We start from the raw sequence: 8,139 nt of genomic DNA, 5'->3' as shown, positions 1-8,139 counted from the left end.
AAGTTTACAATAATAATTTTTCTCCTTCCCCTGCCAGAGTCTGGTGGGTATCTTTCTCACATTTTTATCATGAGACCTGGTGGAATTCCTGGAGATAAAGTCTGTGAAAGTGTGAAAGACTTCTGCTCCCAGGAGTTTCTCATTCAAACTAGTACACACTCAAGCTCCAGAAGTGTGTCAAAATGACCATTTAAATTTCTCTCCTAATTTATGGCTTAAGCAACTTGTGCTCTGGGTAAGCATATCTTGTCTGTGGCTCTTTTGATGTGCCTGTGCCTTCAGATTTTAGAATTGTGGTTTCTTCTGCAACTTTAGTTCTCATGGGTCAAATGATAAAATGGTTTAAGTTTGAGTACCTTTTTCTTGTTGATACACTGGATATGGTAACTTTCAATCACTTTACATATTGGGACTGAAACCAATCAATATTGGTTTCAGACCATCATTATTTTAACCTTTTCCCTCTTCCAAGATGTTAAAGCTTTTCTTTCTGAACATTGCTTTTGCTAAGTCACACAAATGTTCATGTGGTATTTTCATCTTTTTTCAATTGGCAATATTTTCTAGTGTTACTTGTTATATGTTTTGTGAAATATGTTAGTTTTCCTCATATTGTATTTATTGATTTCTAATTTAATGCTTTGATTATACTCTTACAAGTTTGATCTTCTGCAGTGTAATATGTTTTCATTTCCCACCATATGTTCTATCTTGATGAATAGGCCATATATATATATATATATATATATATATATATATATATTTTAAATGTGTATTCCATAAGTGTTAGATGTAGAGATCTTTAAAAGAGTTTTGTTCATAGTGTAGTTTAGATCTATACCATAACCAGTTGACTTTTAGTTGTTCTATCAATTACTCAGAGATGAAAAATTGTCCCACTGTGACTGCAGATTTATCTTAATTTTCTGTTTCGTTTTTATTTCGTATATTTGAAAGACATTCATACACAAACTTCTTTTTTTTTATTGGGGGAGAGAGAGAGGGAAGGAAGGAGGGAGGTAGAGGGAAAGGGAGAAAGAATCGTAAGCAAACTCCACACTCAGTGCAGAGCCCCATGCGAGGCCTGATCCCAGAACCCTGGGATCATGACCTAAGTCAAAATCAAGAGTCAGGCACTCAGCCTACTGAGCCACCCAGACACCCCGTACACACAACCTTATTTATGAATTAAACCTTTCAAGATAACGAAATACATCTTGTTAATTTTCCCTAATGGTAATATCCACATCAGCTTTCACATGATTGCTTTTGCACTGTAAAGTTCTTTCATCCTCTCCTTTTATAATTTTTATTAATTAATTAATTAATTTATTTATTTATGTTAGTAATTAAGGTGCTTCTCTTTTGCAAACATACAATTGGTTCCTGTATTTGTATCCGGTCTCCAAATCTCTGTCTTAAATCAGAAGTATTAGATGTATTTACAGTTAATCTATTTTTTAAAACTGTTGGGTTTAGCTCTGGCGTTTTACTCTATACTTTCTGTTAACCTATTCCATTTTTTATTTCTTTATATATACATTTTTGCCTCCTTTAGTATTGAGTATTATTATTGTTATTATTTTATAATTAGTTCTTACTCCTTTGTAGGCTTTTCATTTATGTATCTTTGAATTACTTTTAATAGTTGTTACAGAAATTGCAGTAGTATAATTCTGTTTGCACCTTTCATATTTTGTGCTATTTTTGTCATATATAACATTTGTACATACATTTTTAACACCAGCGTATATATATGCTGTTGTTTTTCTTGCATATTTGTTGGCTTTTATCAGAAAAGTTGCAAGGAATATATGAAGGTCTATTAAAACTTTGTCAGATCCAATAATTTTTAATATTTTGTCACATTTGCTTTCTAATTTCTCTGTATCATTTGTGAATATATAGTATGTGCCAAATTTTAAGTGTCTCAAATTCAAAATCACCTTGTTCACTTAAGAAAAACTATAAATTGGAATCACAATATGGAAAAACTATTTTGGCAATATATACCTAGTGTAATTTTAAAACTATTTAAATCTTACTTTCAGTCTAGAAATAAATTTTATGAAATTTACCAGGGTTCTATGCAAAATGAGGGTATTGTAACACTGGCCTTATTTGTCGTAGATACAAATAAGGAAAATTTAAAGTTAGACAAGATTAAATAAATTACAATATGTCAGTTTGATAGATATTATACAACATTCTAATATTTAATAGGTAAATTTCATGATGCAGTATTAAATACAAGCAGAATAAAAGAACTGTATGTTTAATATGAATATCATATATGTGTGTGTGTGTATATATATGTGTATATATATATATTATATACATACACGTATATATACGTGTATGTATATAATATCTTTATCTATACCTGTATCCAGACTCTACTATAACGATGAGGGAAAATACTATGTAAAAATATTTTAACAGTGGTCAAACAATTTGACTTGAGCAAAAATTGGGTTTTTGTGCTTGTGTATATTTTCAAAGATTTTTTTGAAACAAAATTATTGCAAGTTAGCTCCCTTTCCCACCATTTTAGAATTTTGGCAAACATTTTATAATTTTATTTGGCAAAATATTTTTCACCAACAGTTATTAGACAGTTTAGGATCTGGGTATTGGCAATTAAAATGACATTTTGGATGGCTTAGCAATAAAAACTATACATTTATAAAATCATTAATTCTAAGACATTAGATATTTAATACTACAACTATGACTTCCTTTAAAACAAGGATTACATTTTACAAATCTTTATAAATGGCTTGTGCCTAGTATCTCTAACATCTAATAAACATAGTTTAAATATTTGTAAAATCACATTAAATTAAACTTCAAAAATATTTTGTAATACTAATAGTTAACATTTATTGAAAATTATTTGTTTATTAACCATTATTCTCAGTGTTTTACTAATGTAGTTAAGCCATATTACAACACAATGAGATAGGTAGAGAGAATATGCCTGTTTTACAGAAAAACAAACCAATACATAGAAATGTTAAGTGATTTTTTTTTCCAAAAGTGTGCAGTTAACAAGTGGCAGAGGCAAGAATCAAAGCAGGAAGTTAGACTCTAGAAGACACACTTTTAAAACATACCTTAAATTGCCTTCCGTATACTAAAATAGTTACATAGCCATTGACTCTAATGAAATGAAATGTTTCTGCTGTAGGCCATGGATTGAAACTTGTATTATGGCCTATTATTTCTAAAAACAAAATTGAGGGGTGCCTGGGTGGCTCAGTTGGTGAAGTGTGTGACTCTTGATCTCAAGGTTGTGAATTAGAGCCCCATGTTTGGTGTAGAGATTACTTAAAAATAAAATCTTAAAAAAAATTGAAAAAAAAAAAACCTGTTAGAGAAGAATAAAATGTCAGAGCCCTTGCTGTATCATTGATGGATGAATGGGTAGATGGGAGGGGGAAGTATTTTACTGGTAATGAAGAGGCAAGACCTTGGGGCAAATAAGAAGCCTGGGCTCAAATTCTGGATTAGTCTTGTAGAAACTTGAACAAATAGTCACTCAATACCTTAGTTTGCTCATCTGGAAAATGATATAGTAATAATACTTAAGTGTTGGGTTGCTGTAAAGATTAAATTAATTAATATAAAGCGCTTAAATAGTGCCTGGTATAGAATGAGTGCTACCTGTATATATTAATTGGCAGTGTATATGAGATACATGTCTAGTTGACTAACAGGAAAATTTATAAGCAATTACTAACTGGATGTGAAAACTCACTATGAATCTAATGAAGAAGACTAATTTTTAAAATCTTTAGAATTGTGGTGATAGATGAATGTGACTTTAAGGACTTCTTTTTGAGAACAAAAATACATTAGTTATACTATGAGTACTATAGTAGGATGACCATATACCCCAATTTACATTTGGTTTCTGTCCTGGTTTTCTGTGTGTTACTCTGAGGTGTATGTTAATAGCACCTACTCTACTCTAAAAACTGTCTTGGCTTCGATATTAAACTATGTGTTCACCTTAGTTATTAGGTTTCTTAATATTCATGTTAGTTTATAAAATGGGAAATGCCAACCTTCACAGTTGATGTCAAGTAAGAAAAGAAAACTTTAACAACTCTCCAAATGAAAAGATTAAATTTCATACTCACATTTACTCTGCTCAGTCTTTCAATTTACATGTAAAACTATATGACTGGAAATAAAATGCTCATTTATAACTCCCAATGACTATTACTATGGTGATTAGCAAAGAGAAATATATACATTTATATTTATATTTATTTATATACAAAACTGCATATCATGATATTTGCATAGTAGAGCTGTAATCAATATAATCATTGATTTTTAAAAGCAACTATCATAAGAGCAATTTATATGTACAAAAAATCCAGTTGCCTGGCAACTGATTTTTAAAACTCCAAACAATAAAAAGAGCACAATAATTTTTTTCCCGTGTGTAAATACTGTATTCCTTTGGGATGGCTTTTTAAATACAGAACTGCAATGCATATCTTTGAATTTCAGTTCTAATTATGATACTCAAGTTTGTTTGTCTCTCAAGGATGCTGTGAACATTATGTTCATAAACTATTTTGATATCCTTAGAAGAAATACATGTAAGTAAGATGCATTGTTGGGAATAGAAATTATTTACCTTCGGGATTCTGACTGTCAGGTTGTATAAACTTGCAAGACAATTCAGGTATGATTGAGGAAAGAGAGCTTTGAAATACATGTTGCAACAGCCAATTTTTTTTTAAATTTTATATTAGAAAATAAACTCTTAAAGCTCACTCTGGTTGAAGTACTATATATTATGTTGTTGGTCTCTTCAATAAAAAACAATCCCAAATGTGAAATGCAAAATGTATCTTTAACTTCTTCAGCCTCTAATTTCTCTTCTGCTAATCACCATATGAATCATATTAGACTTTCATAATCATTCATGTTTAAGGTAAGTAACTGTGTTAACACAAAGATTGAACTCTCAAAACAGATTTTCATGAATCATGGATCTTACCAGTCACCAAATTTTGTTAATAATACAAAAGATGACAGAAAGAACAAAGCAAAGACATTGCATTTCTTTCTGAAAGAGGTTAGAACTGTTCCTTCACTCACCATAAAACTGGTTTTGGTAACTTATGAGTTGTCATGATGAATAAAGAAATATTCTCAAAGGAAGCCAAGCCATTTCCATTTTGATTCTCTTAAGTTTTATACTTTGTTAAAAGCTACCCAGAAAGAAGAGGTCTATGTGACTACTTTCCATTCTTCCAAATCCACTTAATCCATGAATCAAATGTTTTGTTGCTGTTCTTATTTTATTATTATTATTTTTTTCCATAAGAAATGAAGACAAACCAGATTTTTTTCCCTAAAAAGCAATTTCAAAGCAAGGACTCTCCATTAAATTTCTGTAGTAAAAATCATCAATCTGTTTACAAAGAGTTACTTCTTGGTTTCTGTTACATGCATGTTAGACCACTTAATGTTGCCTCAATGTCAACACAGAACTACTTTGTCTCTTTATTCATTTACGTTTCTTCTTTGATAATATGGAAGGGTTCATGATTTTGCATGTCATCCTTGTGGCCACGCTAATCATCTCTGTATCCTTAGAGTTTTAGTATATGGGCTGCTGCAGTGAGAAAAAAAAAAAAATCGGAACCACTATAAAAAAAATATTTCCCCTGTAATTCAAATTGGAGAAATTTCTATTAATCTGTCTGCAGTTTCACTGACCAATTTGCCTTCCTCTTTCATCTTCTGTTAAGCCTATCTGATGACTTTCATTTCAAACATTGTAGTATTCCCTTCTAAAATTTTAGTGTAATTATTTTCTACACTTATATCAATGCTAAGATTCCAAATCAATTATTTTAATCTTGGTTTCACTTATGTCATTGATTGTATTTGCAACAACTAATATACAGTGTCTATGTTAATTTCAATATTGGAGTTTTCTCTGGGCTTATGTTTTTATTTTTATTTTTATGCTTTTTACTTCCTTTGACCTTGAGAAATGGCTCTCATTTTCCTGTGACTTCATGTGTTAAAAAAAAAACAACAAAAACTTTTGATTTAGGGTTGCCTGGGTGGGCTCATTCAGTTAAGCATCTGACTTTGGCTCAGGTCATGATCTCGTGGTTCATGAGTTTGAACCCCACATCAGGCTTTGTGCTGACAGCTCAGAGCCTGGAGCCTGCTTCAGATTCTGTGTCTCCCTCTCTCTCTCTGTCCCTCCCTGCTTGTGCTCTCTCTCTCTTTCTCAAAAATAAACAAATAAATTTAAAAAAATAACTTATTTATCTCATTGGTGATTATACATTATAAAGACTCTAGATTTAGTTATCTGTCTTTTAGCAGTGTTTAGTTTTGTTTTAGAAGGCAGCTAAATTAAGAACTGATCCTTTTTGTGTGGAGATTTGTCAGATAAGTCTGTTTCAGTTTTGCTCTTGGTTCTCAATGAGTGCTTTAATTCTGTGACCACAGTCTTTCCTATAAGCATGGACCTTTTGGAATTTTAAATGAAAGCACACAGTGTGTACTTTGTTTCTCTAACTTGTGAAATTCAAACTCCAAACTCTTGCTTCTCCACGGGGGGTCAGGAGAAATAGCATCTCAGCTGTTTAAACCTTCTACCACTTGCTTTCCATTGGGATACTGGGAGTCTTACTTACCAGGCCAAGCACTAAGCACTGTTCATGGGCCAGTCGTAGTTTGAGATGTGTTTATATCCAGATGTCAGGCACAATCCTCTGTAGCACTTTATTTTCCAGGACTTTCTCAATTTATATCTTCTTTGGGACCACTGAATTTTGTTATTTGATACATCAAATCAATAAGCTCATCTTTCTTCTGGATTTCTAGGTGGTCTGTACTATGAAGACTGAAGGGGAAAAGGTTATATAAAGTTGGATTGAATCCAACAAATTTCCATCATCAAAATTGAATCCTCCCTAGTTTCTCCCTTATCTTCGGTCCTCTCCAATTGTTTTAAATAGTTTTAACATATATTTAACCTATAATTAATAATTAAATATTCTATCCTTAGAAGATAATATAAGCTACTAGTAGTGGAACACCTATTTTTCGCCCACAAGTTTTCGTCAAAGCTCATGGAGCAATGAAATATAAAAAATCAATAAGAATATAGAAAATATGAAGGACAAAATTAGCAAGCCTGATAAATAAACAGCAGACATTCAACAAAATTATAAGGGTGAACATTGTGTTCAAATGCTACCAGTTATTTACCTAAATTGATTATACACTGCACTGTAAGTAAAGCTTCAAGAATTTCAATGAACACTTAGAGTGTGTTCTTAGATGAGAGTAGAATAAAAGGTGAAATCCTCAGTTGTTTAGAAATTAGTCAAGATTCAGGGTGACTGAGTGGCTTAGTTGGTTAAGAGTCTGACTTTTGATTTTGGATCAGGTCATGATCTCATGGTTCATGGGTTTGAGCCCCATGTCCAGCTCTGTACTGACAGTGCGGGGCCTTCTTGGGATTCTCTCTCTCCCTCTCTCTCTGCCCCTCCCCAGCTCACATGGGTGTGCGCACTTTGTCTCTCAAAATAACTAACTAAACTTAAAAAAAAAATTAGTCAAGATTCTATATTAGTCAAGATTCTAAATAATCCACAGATCAATGAACCATTAAAGAAATTATAAAATATTTGTAACTGAGTGATTATAAATGATAATCAAACCTTGTGGGCTATCGGTAGAGTTGTATTTTCATGAATATAGTAAAAATACATAACATTCAATGACCTCATCCTACATCTGAAACTATATGGTAAAGTAGAACAAATTAATTTCATAAAGTAAAAGGGAAAAAATAGTAGCAATAAGAGCATGAATTAATAAAATTAAAGTAGGGACACTTGCATTAAGCCTGACTCTTGATTTCAGTTCAGGTCATGATCTCACAGTTTGTGAGTTTGAGCCCCGCATCAGGCTTTGTGCTGAAGGTGCAGAGCCTGCTTGGGATTCTGTCTCCCTCTCTCTCTGCCCCTCCCCGCTTGATCTCTGTCTCTAAAAATAAAAATATTTATTTTAAAATCAGTTGCCAAATTAAGAATAGAAGAGAACTGCTTTAATGAGAGTTTAAGCTTATTCCACAATGTGGTA

The 8,139-nt window shown here is 31.9% G+C and overlaps 1 non-coding gene across 1 annotated transcript; it reads right to left on the bottom strand.

Moving 5' to 3' along the window:
* Positions 1-5,552: 5,552 nt before the first annotated feature.
* LOC122238254 lies at positions 5,553-5,654 on the bottom strand. Its single transcript, XR_006217202.1, has one exon. It is a non-coding gene; the product is annotated as a U6 spliceosomal RNA (small nuclear RNA).
* Between the last annotated feature and the right edge of the window lie 2,485 nt (positions 5,655-8,139).

This window comes from Panthera tigris, chromosome B1, assembly GCF_018350195.1.
Source record: "Panthera tigris isolate Pti1 chromosome B1, P.tigris_Pti1_mat1.1, whole genome shotgun sequence".
NCBI lineage: Eukaryota > Metazoa > Chordata > Mammalia > Carnivora > Felidae > Panthera > Panthera tigris.
Note: the sequence above shows the minus strand (reverse complement) of the source record. Positions and strands in the feature narration are given on the sequence as shown.